Genomic DNA, 24,161 nt, shown 5'->3' with positions numbered 1-24,161 from the left:
ACCATACTACCCAAGACAAACTTCAGATTCAATGCAATCCCCGTGAAAATATCAATGGCATTTTTCACAGAACTAAAAGAAAAAATTTTTAAGTTTGTATAGAAACACAAAAGACTCCAAATAACCTAACCAATTTGAGAAAGAAGAATAGAGCGGAAAGCATCTTGCTATCTGACTTCCTACTATACTACAAAGGTACAGTCATTAAAACAGTAGGGTACTGGTACAAAAACAGACACATAGATTAATGTAACAGGACAGAGAGCCCAGAAATAAATACACACACTTATGGCCAATTTATCTACAACAAAGGAGATAAGAATATACAATGGAGAAAAGACAATCTCTTCAATAAGTGGTGCTGGGAAAACTGGACAGCTGCATGTAAAATAGTGTTACTAGACCATTTTCTTATACTATATACCAAAATAAACTCAAAATGGACTACAGACATAAATCCAGGACCAAAAACCATAAAGCTCCTAGGAGAAAACATAGGCAAAACACTCTTTGAAATAAATCATAACAATATTTTTCAAATCAATCTCCAAAAGCAAAGAAAACAAAAGCAAAAATAAACAAATAGAACCTAACTAAACTTAAAAGCTTTTGCACAGCAAAAGAAATCACTGACAAAACAAAAAGACAACATATTGAATGAGAGAAAATATTTATACATGATGTGACCAACAATGGGTCAATATTGAAAATATATAAACAGCTTCACATAACTCAACATCGAAAACAAACAACCTGATCAAAAAGTGAGCAGAAGACCTGAATACTTTTTTTCCAAAAAAATCATACAGATGGCCAAAAGGAAGGCACATGAAAAGATGCTTAACACTGTTAATTATCAGAGAAATGCAAATTAAAACCACAATGAGATATCACCTCACACATATCAGAATGGCCATCATCTAAAAGACCACAAGTAACAAATGTATGTGAGGATGTAGAGAAAAGAAAACTCCCATACACTGTTGATGGGAATGTAAACTGGTTTGGGCAACTGTGGAAAACAGTATGGAGGTTTCTCAAAAAACTAAGAACAGAATTAGCATATGACCCAGCAACTTCATTTCTGGGTATATATCTGAAAAAACTGAAAACACTAATTCAAAAAGATACCTGCACCCCAATGTTCTAGCAGCACTATTTACAATAGCCAAGATACAGAAGCAACCTAAGCGTCCATCAAAACAGATGATTGGATAAAGGAGATGGAATACTACTCAACCATTAAAAAGAATGAGATTTTGCCATTTGCAACAACATGGATAGATTCGGAGGGCATCATGCTTAATGAAATAAGTCAGACAGAGAAATATAAATACTATGTTATATCACTTATGTGTGAGTTAAAAAAAATAAACTAGTGAATATAACAAAAAAATAAACAGACACAAAGACATAGAGATCAAACTAGTGGTTACCAGTATGGAGAGGGTAAGGGGGAGGGGCAAGATATGGGTAGAGGATTAAGAGGTACAGACTAGTATGAATGAAATAAATAAGCTACAAGCATATATTGTACTGCATGGGGAATATAGCCAACATTTTATAATAACTACAAATGGAGTATAACTGTTAAAAACTATGAATCACTAAGTTGTACACCTGAAACTTACATTATATTGTACATCCAAAAATATTAGCTACTAAGTATGTCCATATTTTATTTTTAATCTTTGATTAAGATCTTTATTTCTTCTTAATGTAAAAATACAATTAGGAAATATCATTTTGTGTTGCCTTGGATGAAAAGAGGATCAAAAAAAAAAATCCATTGGCAAAGTGAACATAGCTGAAAAGAATCATTCTGCAGGCCTAGAACTGAAAGCACCATCCAAATAAGGCAAACTCAGAAAACAGGGGGCCTTGTTCCAGAAAGTATGAGAAGAAAGGTCAAATACTTTTACTGATGGCAATTACCAGTTAATGACTGTTTCATGTATTTATAATTGGTCCACATATGTCATCTTCTGTTAAGTAAGGCTACTCCTTCCTTTTCTAAAAACAATCTAAAATGAATCAATGAGTATTTATGTACCATTTGCCACAAGATCTAACTCCTAATTTCAAGAGACCTACAATGAAGGTGGAGTAAAAAATTATTAAGCATTAAACTCAGAGCAATTCTGGACAGGGTATAAGTAAGTGACAAATTATACACTGAGCTAAACTCAGTAACAATAATATAGCCAATGGAACACATTTGGAAAAAAATAAGCCACTGTCCATTTAAAACATCTAAGCAAAATATTTGGAAGAGAAAAGAGGTTTTAGAAACTGGGAGAAAACAAGTAACTGAAAAGTCTAAAATAGTAAAGAGAAGGAAAAAATCTGCACTTACAGTGAAATTTGACATTGGAGAAAGAAAACATGGCAGTATCTCATTGAAATTCCATTTCCAAATACATTAAGGTTAGCGAAACTCAAAACACCCTAACATGCTATCTGTGTCAGCTGAATAATAAAGGCAGAAGCAAAGAACTCCCGAGAGGAAGTAAAAATGAAATCTAAGTACTTGGAAAAACATATTCAGAAGATCACTGGGGGCCGAACTTATTTGTTTGGTTAAATTTCCCCCATTTTACTCATTTCCAATGGAAAAAAGTATTCATTACAGTCTGCAGCTAATTTTCCATCTTTTAACTTAAGGTACCTAAAACAGTTTTACATAAAAAATTTCATTTGTCAAATGCCAAACATCTGCACCCTTGATTACAGCCCTGCTACTGAGACTCAGGTTTTTCAGGTAACATATGTCACAGAATTTCACTTCAGTTCAATCTCTGTGCACATTGAGGGTTGTGTGTGTGCGCGCGCATGCGCATGCGCCACCTAGAAAAAGAAAAGGAGCAGAAGGACTGTAGGAAAGGCAACGAGATGCGTGAACTAAGCCCCATACACCACCACTCAGTTACCGATGATGACACCCTGCGAGGTCACAACTTCGAGTCTGTATGATAAACATACAAAAAAAGATAAAAGGAGGCAAGAGAGAAAAGGAGATTTTTAAAGGAATGTTTTCATGTATAATTATCCTATAAATCAAAATTAAAGTGGCAAAGCATAGGAAAAACAGATACAACGTATATGCTGCAAATAAAAATACATTCTACACAATGTCTTCATCAAATACACAACTCGTCCCTCCTTCACCTGGCTTCACCCACACACCCAGATCTTCCCCCAGGATCTCCCAGGCTTTCCCTGTCACTGTTAATTGAGATTCCCAGCAGTGTGCCTCGTCCTATTAAAGAGGGCTTAATCTTGCTTCTCTAAATTTAAATGCAACAAGCCAGCAAAGAACAATAGGCCTGGAGTCAGGGGACCCCAGTTATGGCTACAGCTTTTCTGCTAATTAGTTATGCGACCTGGTCCAACTGATAGCACACCTGCCTCATGTGAGGCAAAGGCGTCTCCTCTCAGGGTCTCAGTCTCCTGATCGGAAAGGTGAAGAGTGGATGCCTGCTCACTCTCAGGTTCCAGAAAGTTCAGCAGAGCCAACAGTGCCAGTCAGTGGCTCTATTTCCACCTCTCACCCATCCCCACACGCTCCATGCCCCAGGCAGCTGGAGGAGAGAGCCAAGGAAAGGGGTACCATGTGCAAAAGATGATGGCTGAACTTCCACACACAGGAAACACACGTAAATCAATCCCCAAGTCTTGGCTCCAAGCCTGCTTTGTACTCAGAATCATTCGGGCCACCGCTGGAGGACCTTTTTTTTTTTAAAGCATAAGAGATGTTCCCTGCCCTCAGAGACAGTTTGTCCTGACAGAACTTACTATCTAGATAATGAAAACTCTCAGATATATTAAAAACAAGAGAATAAGGGAAGACTCCCACTTAAGTGATGAATATTTCAGAAAAGGGAGAACTTCATAGTATCAATAGCTAACAAAAACTTCAGAGTGAAAATAAGATTCTGCTCATTCAACAAATATTTCCTGAGTGCACACACTGTGTCAGGTGTAAAAACAGGCATAGTTCCTGTTCTCACGGAGTTTAGTCTTCTAGGACACAGTCATCAACAGAAAGGCCCATGCTGCAATGTGAGAGATAAGGAGGGAAAGGATCTAGTAAAGAAACTCAGAGCACACTTCCCCAAAGTGACACTAACGCTAACCGTCTGAGCTTTGCCCAGTGTTCTCTGGACCAACCCTACCGGAGCTACTTAGTAATCAAACAGCTTTCTGATAGCAATCAACAATGAAAGAGCCCATTGGCTTAGCACTGGGCACAACCCTTTGGTAAAGAGAGGACAGGTGAAGTTGCCTCCCTCCTCCTACAACAAACGTACAGAACAATTTTAAACTGCAGAAGACAATAACAAACTCTCGCAATTCTAATTCTGGGAGTTTGGCTTCTTAACCTGAGGAAATTTAGTAAATAGAGCCTCTCTCTTTCGTGTCTGCTGTTTCCTGAAATCTGTTTCACTGCAGTACATTTAAATAATTATGAACTACTTCATATTTCAGGAAGTCTACTTCAGAGTATATAATTTCATCAGTGAAAGGGTGAGCCCCGCACTCCTTGAATTTTCAATCTGCTCATGACTTCGGAGAACCCAGGGTGGGTAGAATAATGCCCTCACACCGCGTCCCTGTTCTAATTCCCAGGATCTGTGAACACGTTCTCTTCCATTGCAAAAGGACACGCAGTTGTCAGGATTTTGAGATGGGGAGATTATCCTGGGTAACCAAGGTAAACCCAATCTAATCATCACATGAGCCCCTAAAACAGAGAACCTCCACTGGATGGGTTAAAGAGACAAGAAGGAAGAAGGAGGGAGACTGGAAATGTCAGAGGGACTGGACTGTTGTTGCTGGATTTGAAGATGGAGGAAGGGGCCTGAGCCAAGGAAAGTGGGTGGCCTCCAGGAGCTGGAAGGGGCAAGGAACAGACTCTTCCTGGGGCCTCCAGAAAGAAACACAGACCCGCCTACACCTTGATTTTAGCCCAGTGAGACCCATGTCAGACTTTTGCCCTAAAGATCAGTAAAATAATACATTTGTTCAATCAACTTAAGGCATTAGGTTTGTGATCATTTGTTATAGCAGCCAGAGAAAACTAACTTGTTTTCCTTTATATTTTGAAATCTATAAAATGGGGACAATTGTCTTTTCATTTTTCTTTTAAACTGTTGCAAAAATGAACAGACAAATATTGGATGAAGATTTTTCAAGAAAAGAGCTTGAGTAGGAAGAAACAGCATTGAAAATGTTCTTCATTGCACCTCTTTTCCTCAACTTTACGGGATTCAGTCAATCAGAAAATAAACCAGAAACCTAATCTATCTGAACAGTTTCATGGCATCCCCAGGTAATCAGAGGCAGTCTTTCATATTGATCATAATATAAAACTAGTTGAGTTACAGAGACACATATTTTGTCAGTTCTTTGGCAAAGGTAAAGCCTCCGTTGGAAAAATACAGTAATGAAATATTCTGGAAGTCAGTATGCAGATCTCCAACTGCTAGGCAAGTTAATGAGGTGCGTAGCTGGGGACTTAGCATGCATCTCAAGCACTGGTTCTGCATAAGAAACACAGTTGATTCTGATCTCATCACCTTATCCATTTTTTACAGAACCATCTATCAGCGAAGAGAAGACACTCCATGTATTAAAAGTTTCCACATCCACCCTGAGCTATCAGAAACAGGACAGCAGGCCATGTATTAGAGTTTGCAAACCTAATAAAATGTTTTGCAAGTAACATATTTAATAAGTCAAACACCGATTATATTTGGTACATTCAAAATACTAAAGCCCAGCGACACAAAATGTCTTGTCAACATGCCAGGAATAGCCCTTTAAAAGAAATAACTTCGGGGCTTATATTTTAGATGGGTCTCCAAAAATGAGCTTCCAAGCTACTAGAACAGAAAATCATTTTATGGATGTGAACAAAAAAAAGGATTGTGGACAAAAAATACTGCAAACCATATCAGTAAGCAAAGAATGCTGAAGTCATCAAGTCATCAGCGGCTGCCGCCACCCCCCAGGGAAAACAAGCCCGCAGCCCGGCCTCTGCAGCCACTCACAATGGTGCACCCTGAGGGGACTCAGAATAAAAAAGGACAGGATACTGGCCCTAGGTGGCTAGGTGCTTGTCAAAGGAATGATTTCAATGTGCCCAAATGTTTGCTCCCTCCCATACATAGAAAGGCGCCAACTTCTTTAACTTGAGATTTCTGGTTTTCTTTAGCTAACAAGTATAATCTTTTAATGTTCCAACTACCTGGTCTTTGTTGTAAAACTCCTATATATCCTAGCTCCTCCCCTACCTCTTCGGAGCAGTCCCTCAGAGCAATCTGAGAGGCTGCCATCCCGGCTTGAGTCCTCCCACCAAATAAAACGTAACTCTCCAATTTTAGGCTGTGCATTTATTTCAGTCGACAGGATCTTAGCCTCATATACTATTAAATAATCAGAAAGTGCTTATATATAACAAAAGAGTACAAATTCCAAAATTTATATTAAACAGTTTTTTAAAAAGAAGGGAAAAAAGGACAAAACATGTCAAAAGCAACTATCTATATTCAAATCTTGGCCACTACTTTGTATCTTTGGGAAAGTCTCAATTTCTTTTCACCTTGGTTTCCTCATGTGTAATGGTATTTTAAAAGCGTTAAATAGCATTTAAGAGTGTTTTTAAAAGCATTTAAAATAGCCTTTGTTTTCTGTCTGTGAGTCTATTTTTGGTTTGTAAATAAGCTCATTCGTATCATTTTTTTAGATTCCACATATGAGTGATATTATGAGATATGTATCTTTCTCTGTCTGACCTACCTCACTTAGCAGATACACACTACTATATACTGTGAACGAAAATACTGCAACCATGTCAGTAAACAAAGAATGCTGAAACCAAGTCATCAGCGGCTACCACCACCCCCTTGTGAGCCCGGCCTCTGCAGCCACTCACAATGGTGCACTCCAAGCGGACTCAGAGTAAGAAAGGACAAGATACTGGCCCTAGATAGCTAGGCGCTTGTCAAAGGAATGAATTCAATGAGCCCAAATGTTTGCTTCCTCACGTACATAGAAAAGCACTAAATTCTTTAACTTGAGATGTCTGGTTTTCTATAGATAAAAAGCAATCTTTTATTGTTCCAACTACCTGGTCTTTGTTGTAAAGCTCCTGTATATCCTAGCTCCTCCCCTACCTCTTCGGAGCAGCACCTCAGAGCGATCTGAGAGGCTGCCATCCCAGCTTGAGTCCTCCCACCAAATAAAACATAACTCCTAACTTTCAGGCTGCGCATTTCAGTCGACGATACAAAAGAGAGAAACAACAAGGATGTACTGTAGAGCATAGGGAACTATATTCAATGTCTTGTAATAACCTACAATGGAAAAGACTCCGGAAAAGAATACACACACACACACAAAACTGAACCACTTTGCTGTACACCTGACACTAACAACACAACACTGTAAGTTAAATACACTTCAATTTTTTAAATTAAGATAAATAAATAAATAGCCTTTGGATCTTGGGATGTGCTCCCCATTCCTGTCTTCACCCCATGGCTCCTTACACCCCCACCCCACCCCTGCCACCAGAGGCCTGGCCCTGCTGACATCCCCAGAGTGCTTCGGTGTGAAACCTTCTCATTTACACTGTGGCATCAAGATCCACAAAGGATGGATTAATTGCACTCTGATTAACAGCCAGCAGCAGCACAATGATTAAAACCAATATAGGTTTTATTCCGATCTTCCCTGACACCTGGTGCAGGGGCGGGGTGGACAGGTGTCTTGATGGTAGAGGGCACCCCACGAAACAGCCCCTCTGACATTCTCAGCCACAGTAGGGCCCCAAGGGACCACCAATATCTGACTTTTCCCTCTGAGGAAGTTCCGCCTTCAAACCACCCACTACCACCACCTCATTCACCTCAACAGCATATTTTCCTTCTCTAAATGGAAAAAAGAGGACTGAGCTCAGCCCAGTGTTGTGAAGATTAAAGGAAATAATCAGTGCAAAATGTTCAGTACAATGTCTGAGCCGCAGTACATATTCAACACATATTAACAATTATTTTCATCAATTATGACCACTGTCATCACAGGAGGTACAACCTACCACAAAATCTGCCAGAGATCCAGTCCACAGACCCCAGCTCATCAGATTCATTTTTTTAATGTTTTGGTCAATTTTCTAATACTAATAGGAGGGACGTACCCAGATGTCCTTTGTTAATTTAGTAGAGAAGCACAGAGACATTTCTTTGGGAAATAAATGTCAGAAGCAACTACACAAGAGTAGATTCTAAACCCTGAGGAAAGCAGGAGAAAAGTCAGGAAGACGAGAGAAATGAACTTTAGGAAAGAAAATTTTGCCCAATTAATAAATTGGCTCAGATGAGATCTTTGTGGAGAATAGAGAGCAAATGGGAAAGTCACGAATGGTAAAAGTTAGGCAGGGTTTTAAGTATAAAGAAGCAGATGCTGAAGACACAAGTTTAGAAAATGAAGGAGAAAAAAAGATGTTACTGTCAAAAGATACAGGATACCTTACGAAGCACAAGAGAAACACGGAGAGGAAAGGTTAACTGCTAAATGTGAGGAGGCGATCTTGTGTTTTCAACCATGCTTCTAAAAAGAAGTATCATGTGCTTTCTGCTAAACCAAGCAAGTACAGTCTGACACAAGAAAAAAGAAAATGAAACCTAAATGGAGAGAGAAAACACTAAAATAAAATACTATCATTCTAAACACCCCCCAAGTCCTACAAGGAGGTGCTCATTCATAATTCTGCCTTGTAATTAGAGCACAACCTTCTTCAAGGAAAGGCCCCCAACAATACTCCACAAAATAAACTAGAATTCACATGTTTACTTAGAGTGAACAATTTAACTAATATACATGACTAACTCTGGCTAACTCTCTAGGGCAGTTAAGACATCAGATTCCCGTGTGGTACTTCGTTTAAAACAGTAGACTCCCCACTCCACCCACTGAGTCATGATGCCTGGAGGCAGGCGCCCCCCTTTTAAACACTCCTCCTGGTGACATCCACACTCACTAAAGCATGCGTCTTGGGCTTTCTTCTGCTTCTTTTCCCCTTCTTCCCTTCTTTTATCAGGCATACTTTTGCCTATTTCAAGTCAGGGCTTAAGAACAACAGACTTCAAATCAATCAGAGCTAGAGTCAACACCTCGCTGTAGAATGTAATGGTTAAGTGACCTCCCTAAGTCTCAGTTTCCTCATCTGTACAATGGGAACAGTAATGCTTATTTCACAAATCTGCTCTGTGGGTCTGAGGACTAAATGAATGGAAATGTTAAATGTGCTTGAAGGAATGCCTGACACTCCTCTGACCTTCAGTGAAGGACCATTAGCCCCCGGGCGCCAGCAGCAACCAGAGCTCGTCTCACGGTAGGCCTACAATAGCTTCTAGAAAGACAGGTTGCCCCTTGGCTTTCATATTTCAGCACACACACTTATGCAAATAGCCTAAGGTATTCTTTGCTGAAATTAAATCATCCTAAAGTGGGTTTGGCGGACACATGTCTGGATGGGGTCTCAATGCCATAGACCTCATAACTCTGACCAACCCACTCTCCAAGGATGGCAGTGCACTGGTCTCTACATCCGTCAGAGACACACAAGAGGAAAGGAGGCTGAACTTCCTCATTATAACCCCCAGCTTGTCCTCTAGTTACGCCCTGGTTACACTGCCCTGTCTAGTCTGAATATGGTTCACTTTTCCTCTTCAGGGGAATTTGGAATTAAGAGATGTGCCCCAGTCCACGATCCAGGGCCAAGCCACCTCACTATGTGGCTGGTCATTCACATCCTGACATAATGTGTTCTCTGTAGACAGCATACATTTATTGAACTCCTACCAGGACCTGTGCACACTGCAAGGCTGTGCCCTGCTAAAGTTTGCAAGAAAGCAGGGAGATTTGCAGTCACAGATGGGCTGCAATAGGTATCACTGGTAGAAGTTATAAAAGATGTGAAAACCCGCCTACAGGTCACTGAGTTTGGAGCCAGGGCAGAGCACAGGCATTGCTTCTGCTGAAAAGGCCAACACAGAAGGACAGTGGGCCACGGTCAGAGCAAGGAGACTTCACACAAGTCATGCCTGGCATCTCCTGCACCAGCCAGAGAGACAAGTGATAAGAAAGGAAAAAGACCTCCTCTACCTGGTCCAGGTGCTGTGCTTGTCAGTCAAGAAGACTGGACTCCCCCGACCCCACAGGCCACTACCAGCCCTACCCCCACCCAGCCACCAGCTCTTCAGCTGCTTAGGAGTCTGGGATGGAGGAGACAGGGAGGGAGAGGAGAGAATTCAGCCCATGTGAGCCAGTCCCAGCAGAGACATTCTAGGCGAGCCGGGACCAGGGAGCCCTGGACTATTCCACGGAATGGACTTTAGAGTTTCAAACTAATTATAAATGAAAATCAAGTATGACAAAATTATCAGTAGGGATGGAGAGGCCCCTAATTGGCAACTTTACATTTTCTCTCTTACCCTCAGCAAGTACATGGAATACAGACGCTTAAAAAGTCAAGCTGATATAAATGGCCAGGAAAAAAATGTTCTACATAAATTCATCACTCAGTAAAGATTCCCAGTCATACCTACCACATTTGCTTTCTTTTTATAAATTTTTCATTAAAAAAAAATCAAACTTTCAGAAAAGTTGCAAGAGTGTTAGACGAACTATATGAAACTGGTACTTTTACAAGTCAAATATGGCCAAATATTGGTTATATCATATAGTTCTACCTAGTATTATTTTTGTAATTTATCTGTAAGTTTTTTAATACAATGAATTTTCATTCACCCTTCACCTAAATTCTGTAACTGCTAACATTTTGTTGCATTAGTTTTTTGATAGACAGACAGACAGAGGTACAGAGCTATAGATATATAGATGCAGACACAGATACACAGGGCTGAAATTTTTGAGAGTTGTGAACTCCATGATGATTTACCCCTAGGTACTTCAGTGCGTTTCACAAGAACAAGAACTACATCTCACATAATCACAGTATAATTATCTAATTCAGGACCCTGACATTGTTATGTATGCTACTGGTAACTAATACACAGTACAGATTCAAATCCTTCCAACTGTCCCATAATGGCCTTCACAGCATTGTTTTCTAATCCCGAATCACACACTGCATGTGATCGTCGTGTTTCTTTAGTTTCCTTTAATCCAGAAAGTTTCTCAGCCTTTCTTTTGTCATTTATAATAATGGCATTCTTTGAGAATACAAGCCAGGTGTTCTGCAGAATGCTCCTCACGTTGGATTTATTTGATGTTTTCCTGTTTCCTTGCGAGATGGCAGCATTGATGCCATGTCCTCAGTGCATCACACTGGGAGGCACGTGATGTCTACTCATCTCACTGTGGTGACGATGACTTTGACCACTTGGTTAACATGATGATTCTACCATACAAGTTACCATTTTCCCTTTGTGAGTAATCATTAATCTCTAGAGAAATTAGCTACCATTTTATATACAGTTCAGAAATATTTACTGAGCACCCACCCTATCCAGGCACAAGTCTCTCCCTTCAAGGATTTCATATTTTAGTGGAGATGGGGGAATCGGATGATATGTGAATAATCAAGGATTCAGTATTCTAGAAGGCAGCTGAAGGTGGCTGATGGAGGGATGTGTGTGCTTTCATTTTAAATACAGAGTCAGGCAAGATGTGTTTGAGGAGTTGACATTTGAGCACAGGCTTGAAGGGGAAAGAACAAGAGCCATGGGGAAGAGAAGAGCTTTCTAGACAGAAGGATCAGCAAATGCAAATGACCTGACATTCCTCATATGTTTCAGGGACAGCAAAGAACCAAGATGGCTGGAACAGAATGAGCTGAGCGAGGAGAAAGGTTTTTCAGGATTCTTTCCATTAGAGCTGACCAACACACTCCCTAAACCCCTACACTGAATTAGAAGTGGGGAGAAAACAAAGGGAATGTCTTAGCCAATGTAACTGTGCCATTTACAGCAGAGCTCGTTTCAGCCACAGCTGGACTGGGAGGGGCAGGGGCGGGGGGAGGATAAGTGAGGACCTAACGAGCCTGCCCGTCTCCAGGTCTTGCCTCTGATTTCTTTTCCCAAAGTGGAGGCTCAGATGGCCATTCCAAGTCCAGCCTTTCATCACACTCATTTAGTCATCCCAGGGGAAGTGAGTGCCTCTTACCCAGCAGATTGAGGACAATTCCTGGGAGCAACATCCATTGACCTTGTTCACCTCAAGTCCCATTCTGGAGTAAATCCCTCAGGGGTTGGGGGCAGGGAGGAGAAGTGGGGGAGGGTGTTAGGACTGACAAGGTCTGGATCCCAAATCCACCCCTAGAACCCAGCTGGCAGGGGAGGCCAATCCCCCGCCAGAGACACAGTGAGAGAATGAGTGAACAGTGATTCTCTCCCAAAGTAGACTAAGGTCCTGATTCTAAAGAAAGGAAGAAGGTGTACTGAGCAGGAGAGAAAAACAACAGATGCACCATTAGTGCATTTACATAATTATACTTTGTCTCCTTTAAAAAATAATAACCATCTTGACTTTCAAAGCCTCTGATAAATGACAGTTTGAAAGAGATTTTTTTGCCCATTATATTTTTTTTTTCAAGGACACTAGCTTAGATCCTTTTGTTCCCAACGCTGACACTGGAGGATTGTGAAGAAATAAGCAAAACAAAGTATTAAGCACACAGCTTCTCCATGGTTTTCATGTTCATTAAGTCTGCTTTCACCCGTGCAAATAGCTAATTCTCCACTGAGATGCAAGGATATCAAGAGGGTAAAAGTCTGACAGCACCTACAGTGACAATTCTCCTTTAGGACAGCATCATTTTACTAGAGCTATAAGCAGCCAAACCCAGTCCCCTGAAATCAACTTATTTGAAAGCCAGTGGACATTGCCAAATGAAAAAAAAAAAAAGAAAAATGAGGAATCAGTGACTTTTTTATACCATTGGCCTTACACTCATGTTAAACAATTTCACATAGAGGCTGAAAAACTAAATTAAAACATAAATTCTGTTTTAAGCTAAAAGACGTAAGGGACTGTCATTTCCCAATGCATTCCATATTCTTTGTAAGAATGAACACAATTCAGTTCTTTTTTAAAAAACTCTAGCATTTTTTTAAACAAATTTGACAAGTAATACCAAACAAGACCTTAATGCTTCTAAAAGTTGTACTTGTAAAGGGAAGTATTCAAATTGTAGATTAATCTAGGTTTATTAAGTCAGTCCTCATAGGTTCACTATCCTTTTTCTTAGTAGCATTGTTTTTTGGATAGGATAAGAATAAAACTGAAAACAGACTTATCCTATAATCCAGCAATCCCACGCATGGGCATATATCTGGAGGAAATTCTAATTTGAAAAGCTACATGCACCCCACTATTCATAGCAGCACTATTTACAATAACCAAGACATGGAAACGACCTAAATGTCTGTCAACAGATGACTCGATAAAGAAGTTGGGGTATAAATATACAACAGAATCCTACTCAGCCATAAAAATAATAAAATAATGTCATTCGCAGCAACATGGTGACATAAGCCAGAAAGAGAAAGAAAAATACTATATGATGTCACTTATATGTGGAATCTAAAAAAAAGGACACAAATGAACTTATTTACAAAACACAGACAGACTCACAGACATAGAAAACAAACTTACAGTTACCAGGGGGCAAAGGAGGTGGGAGAGGGATAAATTGGGGGTTCAGGATTTGCAGATACAAACTAATGTATATAAAATAGATATACAACAAAATCCTCCTGTACAGCACAGGGAACTATATTCAATACCTTGTAATGGCCTATAATGAAAAAGACTATGAAAAGGAATATATATGTGTGTGTGTATAAATAAATCACTATGCTGTACATCAGAAACTACCACAACATTGTAAATAGACTACATGTCCATAAAAGAAAAAAAAAAGAATGAACCAACAAAAGAGACTTTTATGTGCATCTTCACACAGTGAGGGAAATTGAAGATCTTCACTCCTAGGATCTACTTACTCTAACCTCTCTGTTGTCTAAATGCAAACTGAGAGAATCCTCTTACATACTGTTAGAATGCATAGGTGAGTTCAGAAACACGAATACACTTATAAAATATTCCCGAAGTCGTTGTTTTCTTAAAATATAAACAGTAAGTGTATGGAAAATAATGGTATAAAGATTCTCATTCATCATACCAAGTGATAAATAGATTTGGGGGTATAATATTTATGAGAAATGTGCCAGTCCTATACTAAAAAATTGTAAAATTTCTCTCAGATATATGGATATAGATATAACAATAAACAAACACACACACATGGCATTCATCTACATTCTCAATAAAAAATGTAAATCTGCATAACCTTTCTGGATGGCAATTTGGCATTATATATTAAATCATACAAATATATATACCTTTTAACCCAAGGAACCCTGTGTGAAAAATCTATCCTAACGAATTTATCAGAAATGTAACAAAAAATGAAGGTCATTTATCTCAGTGTTATTTATAATAGCAAAACAAACCAAAAAAAAATTCAAAATTCCACAAATAGAGAATTGACTAACTTATTTCTCATTCATGCAGTGTACCTCTATGCAGCTATTAAAAACATAGTTTTATTTCAAGACTATGAAATAGCCTTAAATAATATACTATTAAAGCATGATACCAAATTGAAGAGGCAGAATATTCTCCATTTCATAAGATGTGTGTATGTAATAGACACTTAACATTATAAAAAGATACCTTCTAAAGCTTCTCCAATTCCCATATCTGCAAGCATCAGTATAATAATTTCTCCCATAAAATGCAATCAGATATAATGAAATATTGTTAAGGAACTCTTCACTCAATCCCTGAATAAACTCTAAAGAGTATGGCGCAGAGAGATGCTTTCTTCGTGTACCAAATAATCCCAGGCCAAATTCCTACCTTCCTCCCCGATCCTCTCTCCCCACTAGGAGAACAACCTCTCTTTCAAATGCCCTGGATCTTCCAGCTAAAATCATAATCTAATTTCCTTTCATCTTTTTAAAATATTGTTTTCCAAACTTGGGCCATCTGCTTCCTAAGTTCACAAGACTGACCAAACTTACATAGTATTATCAGTTACTGTCTATATTTGTTCTTTACATCAGCTCATGTTTTTATGTAAATATTTTGGTCATATCAGCCATAACATTAAGGGTTGATATTATAATTATTTTTTCTAATGTATCTTAAAATAAATACCTTGGTCCCCCCAAAAAAGCATCTAATAAACTATCTCATACACTACACCATTGCTATCTATCCCTACAGAAAACACATGGGAAACACCAACTCAGGGGATGATGTGTGACCTGGGTACAGTTTAACAGAGTTTAAACAATGTCTTCATCCAGATCAGTGTCTCTGAGAGCACCAAGTCAAGAAAGTTAGGAAGTGGAAAGTTAGCCAGGGGCATCCTTTAGAACCGGCCATAAGTGGGTATCTTTCTGCCTGACCGACCTGCTGCAGTCATTTCTCCCTCTAGGTCAGGAAACCCTACACTTCTCTCCAAAATCCAAGAAGCAATCGCCATTTACTTAGGAAATAAAAGATGTATTTAAACAGTACAGAAATACTTTTCCAGAACTTCCCTTTAGTTCAAGAGTTGGCAAACTTCTTCGGTAAAGAGCCACACGGTAAATATTTCTGAGTTTGTAGACCACACTCTCTGTCACAGCTGCTCAACTGTCATTATAATGCAGTGTAGCCACAGATGTGTAAATGACTGAGCTGAGTATGGCTGTGGTCCCATAAAAGTTTATCCATAGACACTAAATTTGAATATGATATAATTTCACATGTCATGAAGTACTATTCTTTTTTTTAAAATTTTTTTCCAACCATCGAGAAATACAAAAAACTTTCTAAGCTCAAGAGCAATAGAAAACCAGGCATCAGGCTAGATTTGGACAACAGGTTACATCTTGCCAATCCCTGCTTTAGACTATCAGAGGTGGCAATCTTACTGCTTATACAAACTGATGGAAACAAAAGTCCAGTGTTCGTAATAATTTTTCCTAAAGTTTTTGTTTGCATACACAAAAAAAGCATTTATCAACATGGATTTTATCCAAAAAATATTTTTTAAAAAGACGTAAGAACTCCAATTGGCATCATTTAATTACACATACATAATTACCAGCAAATCCATTTTGAGACTAATCTAAGTGAGTGTATGTGAATAAAAGAGCTTTAATTTTTCCACTTCCTCCCACTGAAGGGCTGTTTTCCTTTTATTTGGGAATTCAGACATGTTCATCCAGGAACAAAGCAATGTGTGCAGTTCAAGTAATTGTTCTTCAATAATTATTCTGAGGAAATTCTGACCCACTTCACATACTGAAAAAAAATAAAAGTCTAAGTTCCTGACTTAGGGTTTTGGAAAGCGTGTGCAACAGAACCGTGGGAGGCACGGAGAAACGGGAGAGCCTGCAACAGCCCAAGTCAGGAAACAGGAGGTCACCAGTCCTGCACTGCCGCACACCACACCAAGGGACAAGACCCCGTGTCACTCTGCTGAGCCAGAGAGCGTCGTCTGTCAAGCAGGGATCACTTCACTCACAGAATTTTTCTGAAAACCAATGGAGAAAAGCCCTCTGTCAACAGAGGAGGATAATGCAAAACATAATGAAATTGAAAAGAGAAGTGTGGCCAAGTCAAAAGTGCAGACGTAAGCCGCTCAGAGCCGTGAAGTAATGTAACAAGCACTCTCTGAAGGACACGTCCATCACTTCCCCGTACATTTCTGGAAACAATCAAAAAAATCAGTTCGTGGAGCTTCCTGAAAAACCTGACAGAATAACACTTGAACTGAATCCTGCCATTTTCATAAACATGGCTCTTAATTTTGCAGTTGCCTCTCAAAGCTGTGAGTTCAAATTTGCAATCAGGAGCTAAGAACCTACAGCTGTCTCCAAACTAGTGTCACTGTAAATACAGGCAAGCCGGTTGTCAATCCTGCTTGAGTGCTGAAGTCATTTCAAAGAGCACTCGCTCCATTTTCCCTTCTCTTGGGAAATGACAAGCATCCACCATTAACTTTCCAACTGACATGAGCTCTGTAGTCACACCGTGGGACTAATCCAAAGGGTCTGAATGCTGGGTGGGAACCAGTATGTTACAGATGGTCTGAGGGCAGGTTAAATGGCTTTAATTAAGAAGAATACGAAAAAAGAAAGATCATTTGGCACATAGGTCAATATTTTTCTTTCAAAACCAACGTAGGCATCCTGGGGAAAAAAATGACTGCATATTCATCACAATGAAGCCAGTATGAGACCTCAGAAAGGAGATTGATTTAAGAGAGGAAAAGTAATCAAACATGAGAAATATGTAGTACATAAAATGAATTTTTATCCACCATATTATTTTATCTTGTACATCACCTGGTTTAATAATAGGTGGGGGATCTCACCTACTGCTGCCTGAGTGCCAACTGGTGTAGCTCACCGGCATCAGACATATGCGAACAGATTCGTGTTTGCCAGATAAAGACTGTGCGAATTTTCAAAAATAATGTACTTTGGAGATCATCATACTAAGAGAAGCTAGAAAGAGAAAGAAAAATACCACATGATATCACTTATATGTGGAATCCTAAAAAAAAAAAAAAAAAAAGGACACAAATGAACTTCTTTACAAAACAGAAACAGACTCACAGACATGGAAAACAAACTTATGATTACCAGGAGGGAAGAGGATGGGAAGGGATAAATTGGGAATTCAGGATTTGTAGATACCAACTACTATATATAAAATAGATAAACAACAAGGTCCTACTGTACAGCACAGGGAACTCTATTCAATACCTTGTAATGGCCTATCACGAAAAAGAGTATGAAAATGAATATATATACATGTATGTATAAATGAATCATTATACCCTACACCAAAAATTAACACATGGTAAATCAACTATACTTCAATAAAAAAAATTAAACTTTTAAAAATAACACACTTTTAGAGCATAGCTTACTATATAGGCCAAGACATACTGTATCCTGAATGAGAAGGTCTGCATACTGTCATTTATTACAAGGATAACTTAGAAAGCTCATGGTGGTGACATTAAAGTGAAAGAGGAGTGAGGCTGAATTCCACTCTCCTACCTATTTGAGCAAATTGCTTACAGTTTCCAAACTTGTCTCTTCAAGAAGTGAAGACACTGCTGTCTCCTTTGAGTCTCACTGAGTAAATAGGATAATGTTTGTAAAGTATTTATAACTACACTGGGCACATGGAAACTTATCGACAAATAGTAACTGTTACTATTTTTATTATTCATATTATTATCACTTTGCTCAGCTTCTAAGTTTCAGCTTACAGCCACTTCATTGGCATCTTATCAGAATCATGTAAGCTATAGCATGGAAACATGCTTTTTATTTGACAAAGTGGCCAAACATACATATTCTTGTCAACTATCAAACTTCAGGTCAACTTAGTGCTGTGACTCTTTCAGATTCTTTTCAGATAACTCACTGTATATGCCATCAAAATTTTTCATGACAATTATTACACAAATAACATGGAAAAGTGTTGGCCACTTAAACAAGAAAAGAAAAATCTCCATTTCTAGGCTGAAATAACTATATTGCTCAAAGTATGCTCCAGGAACTTCTGCAGGATTCCACAATGAGCTTTCAAATGACTGATATTTAAAAATCCAAGCTATACACTTTATTTAGAATGAATTACTTACTCGTGATTCACAAGATCCTAAAAGGTTTGAAAAAGACTGCTCTAACCAAGTACTTTGCTTTATATTGCATTTAATAATTCATGTTAGTTTAGATAGGAATGGAAACTGAACTCTCAGCTGCAAAGCACAGTCTCGGCTGTGCACAGAGAACACCTCTATGTCCTGCACCGGGTTCCCTGCTGTCAGAAGACCCAGATGTGGCCGGGTCTCTGCAAATTTCTCCCATTGTACTGGACATCTATCTTCTTTTGGTTGCAAGTTTGGATTTTACTTTACAAACTAACTAAGCAGATGGAGAGAGCAGCACTTTTCTTGTTTTCAGACGCATAGGCCTTAGAATAAATGCACAGCAGATGGCAGGTAAAAAAAAAATGCCAAGTGGAATAGTAGAGAAATGACCGTAAGGATTCATGCCTCTCCTACTCTGAAGCTCTGCCCTCTGCCTTCTTGGGATCAACCATTGTGTAGATTACAGAACACTAAGCAATTCCCATTGGGTCACTTCCTTAGACTATATATGTTAATTCCATAGTTCACAAGAATTACTCATTTTTTACGAAAATTTCTTTTCCTGGTTCTTTTACAGCTCATTAGCTTATCACTATTGTTAACAGATGCTATTTTGAAAAAGGTGGGATATTTATATATCACGGTTGAGCTTAATTAAGAAGATGGATTTCAGTGGCTGAATCCAGCCTTTTTCAGAAAAAAAAAATCTTATGCTATTATTTGTATTCTATAAAACTCTAAGTGTTTTTATTTATATAGAGTGTTTTTACAAAAGAAGCTCGTAACAGTAGCTGTTTTAGGAGAGGAAACTAGGCCACCGGAAATTCTGTTTGGGAAGGAGACTTACTTTTTGCTACATATATTTCTGTACAGTTTTGGAGAAAAACAGCATATTAACCTTAAGAAAGTATTAGTGCATATCGTCAGTGCTTCTGTAAAAAAAAAAAATGGATTTGAATAGAATGCTCTCCAAGATTCCTTTCATTCTAAAAGTCTAGGATTCTAAACTCCTGTTGAGTGCTCAGATAGCCATTCTATATCTAAAGTAAGAAGAACAAAATCAGTCTCAGCTATTGCGGGATCTGCATTCTCAAAAGGCTGGGCATTGCTGTATATACACCAAGGATATGAGAAACACATTGCCATTTGTAGAAAATTCTGGCTCTCTTCTGCAGATCAAAATAATCTAGACAGTCCTTTTAAAAGTAACTTTTTTTTTTTGGTTTTTGTTCATTGAAATTCTGGGGTTTTTTAAAATTATAGTTGCTTTACAATGTGTTAGGTTCAGGTATACAGGTGTGTGTATATATAAATTTTTTTTCAGATTCTTTTCCATGATAGATTACAAGATATTGAATATTGTTCCCTGTGCTATACAGTAGGACCTTGTTGTTTCAAATCCAGCCTTTAGGCATAGTTTCCTTGGTCTGAACAATGTTTAGCTCTTTTTGAATTTGTTTCCATCATTTAAAAATCAGGAGACGTTACACAAGACTTGGGATTTCTGGCTTCTGCTGAAATGTCTCCACACGGCACCCGCACTTACACGTGGTGACCACCAGCAGGAGCTCGGGAGTAGCTGCCCTCTTCTGAAGGCTGTGTGTGTTCCAGGTCCCTGCAGTTCTCTGTACTCACTGATGTCCTGTGCCTGATCTCAGTAGGTATTAGATTTGGGGTCCTCTGCTTGAGAGAAGAAATTCTTCCAAAACTGTGCTTTGCAGTTGAGAGCTTACTTAGCCCCAACCCCTACCTAAAGGAACATAAAATGAATTATGGATGGATCCTGCTGACAGGCTAGCATGCCACATTCACCAGCATTCAACACGTTGTTTTAGAAAGAACTTAATGGATAGAAACCAACTCGACAGAGGGGACCCAAGGAGGAAATGAGACTCACCAGGACCCTCTGCCATTGGTGGGGGGGTGCCTCTGCATCTCCAGTGTCTGTCCTGGTGGTTCCTATCACCTCATGTTCAGTGGAGAGGCACAAGTCAAGTGTGAAGCCCCCATAAAGAAACTCAAACACTCCATGCCAAGGAAAACAGCTGACTGAAGGGTGACAACAGTGTCATCACATTTTATTTCTTTAGCTTTCTAACAGGTTTGGCACGGTGCCAATAGATGGTCTGCATGGAACATGCCTCAATGATCAGACCATGTTGATCTAAGTGAAAACGGCACACAAGCCAGCTAAAGTATATACAGCCAAAGGATACGGCTAAACATATGTGCGTAGTACCCTCTGCACTACCAGAAAAGCCCTATAAGGTATCAGTTCATAATGAAACCCAACATCAGCAGCATCCTACAACCGGCTGGATGAAGACATCCCCAGGGAAACCACGCCACTTCAGCCACTGCAGAACACATGACATATCTTTTACAGTTTCATTTTTGGATAAGACATATCTTCAGACCACTTTTGTAGTGGGGAATGGGAGATTAACTACCAGACGCTGGTTGGAAACTCACATAGGTCTCTACGGCTCTCTCCTTTTATACTTAGTGACCAATTTTATGGTCGTAGAGAGACATTTTTAAAAAGACATCACTTCTATCTGCTCACAGACAGAAGCCTGAAATAAATGACTGGGGTCTGTTTTCCTTCTCCTCTGGCAGGAGCAATTGCTTTGAAAGGCTATGTTCTGAAAGATTCAAAGTTCAGCTTAGCTATTCTGTGGCTGTTCTGCTTTCCAGAAAAAGCTTTCATGAGCTATGAACTCAGGCAGCAGCACATGACAACACAAGTGAAAAATAGAAAAGAAAAGGCTCTTGTCATACCCCTCTCCTCTACAAGTTAACACTCCAGCATCTGCAACACTCAATCCAACCACTTCTTACCCTGAGCACAGGAAAGGCACACCTTGCATTTACCTGAATGATGAAAAAAAGCACATCTTATCTTTTGGGGAGGAAGAATTACAAAAAGGGTATCCTTCCTCCTGGACGATGAATCACAAAGCAAAAGGCTTAAAAGGTGGAATGTAAATTGGATGGCCAGCTCAGCCCACCCACTCTGCTGGTACCTTGGACAGCGCACAAACTACACAACTGTGCGGGCTGGCATTTCCCTCCTTAGTGCCATCACTACTGGCCCAGACCAAGCACCAAATGTTGTACTCAGACTCCAGCAGTAGCCTCCTAGCTTCTTCTGAGGAGTTTCCACTCAGCGGGCTGAGACTTTAAACTTTTAAATCCAATCACATCATTCCCACGCTCAGAATCCTCCTCAGACTTTTAGACTCATTCAGAATAAAGCCAAGACCAGAGTCTCCAACTTTGCTGTTCGTAGGATGACCCCTGGACCAGCAGCAGGGCTATCACCTCTAAGCCTGTGAGAAATGAAAGCTCTCAGGTCCTACCCCAGACCTACTGAATCAGAATCTGCATTTCAACAGAATCCTGGGGGATGCCCTGGCATGTGAAAATTGTAAAGTACTGGCTTACCAAACCCAACATGACTCAGCCCCCACCCTCTCACCAACTTCACGTCCTCCCACCCCTGCTTACTCAACTCCAGCCACAACAGACTCCTTACTGCTCCTCAAAAAATGGCAAGAGCATGGCCACATTCAGGCATCCGCTCCTACTCCTCCCTCTGCCTGGAACATGTATCCCTCTGGACGCCCACCTGGCTCACTCCCTCACCACTTTCGGATCCCTGCTCACCGTCCTCTTCTCAGTGAGCATCTCCCTGACCACACCCATTCTCTCTTGAAAGCTCCAGTGTCGAGCCTTCTTGGAGACTGTGGAGGCCTGCTAGGAACAGAGCTTCTAAAACGACAAATGTGTCCATCAGGCTGTGGTCCAAGGCCATTTTTGCTGGCTATAAGCGCGGTCTCCAGAACCAGAGGGAGCACACAGCTCTTCTTAAAATTGAAGGTGTTTATGCTCGAGATAAAACTGAATTCTATCTAGGCAAGAGATGTGTTTACTGTGTACAAAGCAAAAAGGAACACAGTAACTCCTGGTGGAAAACTGAACAAAGTCAGAGTAATCTGGAGAAAGGTAACTTGTGCTCATGGAAACAGTGGCATAATTTGTGCCAAAAGTGAAGCAACCTTTCTGCAAAAGCCACTGGACACAGAATCCATGTGATGCTATACCCTTCGAGGATTTAAACTTATTGAAAAGTCAATAAATAAAAGGGGGAAAAAAAAAGGAAAACTCCAGTGTTCTCAAAATTCCTTAGACCCTGCTTTAATTTGAGCAAAATATTTATCATACTACCTTATACTACATTATATTATATATTTATATGAAACGTTGCTCTCTCCCACAAATTTAACCTTCATACCTACAAAGACATTGTCATTTTTTTCACTATTGTACCCCCAAGTCCAACATATAATAGGTATTCAATAAATATTTGATTAACAAGTGAATATATGAAACCAGTGTTTCTAATGAACAGTGGATGAGGCAAGTATCCAACTTACTTGCACAGGCAGACATGAAAAAAGATAACTCAGGCACTTCTGACTTCCAAGAGGAAATGAGCCACAGTTGGCAAGTAACATGGTCAAACCTCCAGCAGAAGGACACAGATTTTAAAAAGACCACGTGGCCCTAGGTAGCATTAGCTGTGGCCAGAAGCTACAGAATAATTCGAAATAGGAAATCCATGTGTTTAAATTTAGGTCTTTCGGGGGGCGAAAAGAAATGGCATTACCAAGCACCAATGAGGATGTGGAACCCCAGGAACATTCATTCATTGCTGGGGGGAAGGTCAAATGGTCTCATCACTCTGGAAGTCACACACCGATGTACTGACCCAACTGACGGAAAAACATACGTCCATACAAAACCCTGCACACAAGAGTGTAGAGTGGCTTCCTGAATAATCATCAAAAACGAGAAGCAACCACATTGTCCTTCAATAGGTGAGTGAATGTACAGCCAGTGGTACATCCAACCTACAAATGATAATGTAGAGCGATGAAAGGAACAAGCAATTAATCCACACAAAACGGAGAAATTCTACATGTGCACTGCTCAATGAAAGAAGCCAGTCTGAGAAGGCTCCATGTTGTATGATCTCATTTATATGACACTCTGGACAAGGCAAAACTATAGACAGAAGGAAGAGTGATTGCCAGGGGTGTCTGGGGGTGAGGCAGGAGACTCAAATAAGTGAAGCTCAGGGGATTTGTTTGCGTAGTGAAGCGAGTCTGTACGAAACTGAAATGGTGAATACATGACACGACACATTTTCCAAAACCATGGAACTTTACAACACAAAGAATGAACCATAACGCATGTAAAATAACAACAACAACAACAACAAATCAGCCGGGAGGGCAGGATATCCCAGGATGGAACTCAGACTGTGACCAAAGAATCAAACTCTATTCCAAACGTATGACATAACCTCACTGAAGGGAGTAGGGGAAAACAGGTG

Source organism: Camelus ferus, chromosome 5 (genome assembly GCF_009834535.1).
Source record: "Camelus ferus isolate YT-003-E chromosome 5, BCGSAC_Cfer_1.0, whole genome shotgun sequence".
Classification (NCBI taxonomy): Eukaryota; Metazoa; Chordata; class Mammalia; order Artiodactyla; family Camelidae; genus Camelus; species Camelus ferus.
Note: the sequence above shows the minus strand (reverse complement) of the source record.